Below are 551 nucleotides of genomic sequence, written 5' to 3' on the forward strand. Positions count from 1 at the left end.
TTGTCTAAGCAAACATCAGTTGTGCTTATAGCAATTTAAAGTCCCATGAAGTTTTTACTACAGTTTATGATATGATTGTGTCTCTCAGTTATAGAGTTTAAACTTAGCCAGTTCTTTCCTCCATTGTACGTTTGTTGTCTCATGTTCTAAGGGAAAAGGTAAGAAGTTCCAGTCTATATTCTCCCATATCCCTTTACATTCAAAGAGCACCTGCTGCATGCCAAGATTCCAGGGCCATAAAGGTCAGCATTGCACAGGGATCCTGCTTTAACCAGCTCACAATCCTACCTGTACATTCTCTGTCCTCTCCTCCAGCTTGATGTCCACCACCACCAAGGTAAGGTGAACCCTTAGCCAAGATGTGGCCAACCAGCACAGCTCCTCCCTGGCCACAGGGATTGGTTCATAAATGGTCATTTATCCCAATGAAAACATTTGAAAACGGACAGTGGTGATGGCTGTTCAACATGGTGAATGTAATTGATGTCACAGAATTGTACCTAGAAGAGAAGGTTGCAATTACAAATATTTTGCTGTATACTCTCTGAGTT

This window comes from Elephantulus edwardii, unplaced genomic scaffold (genome assembly GCF_000299155.1).
Source record: "Elephantulus edwardii isolate Elephantulus edwardi_28Jun2011 unplaced genomic scaffold, EleEdw1.0 scaffold00145, whole genome shotgun sequence".
In the NCBI taxonomy this organism is placed as follows: Eukaryota; Metazoa; Chordata; class Mammalia; order Macroscelidea; family Macroscelididae; genus Elephantulus; species Elephantulus edwardii.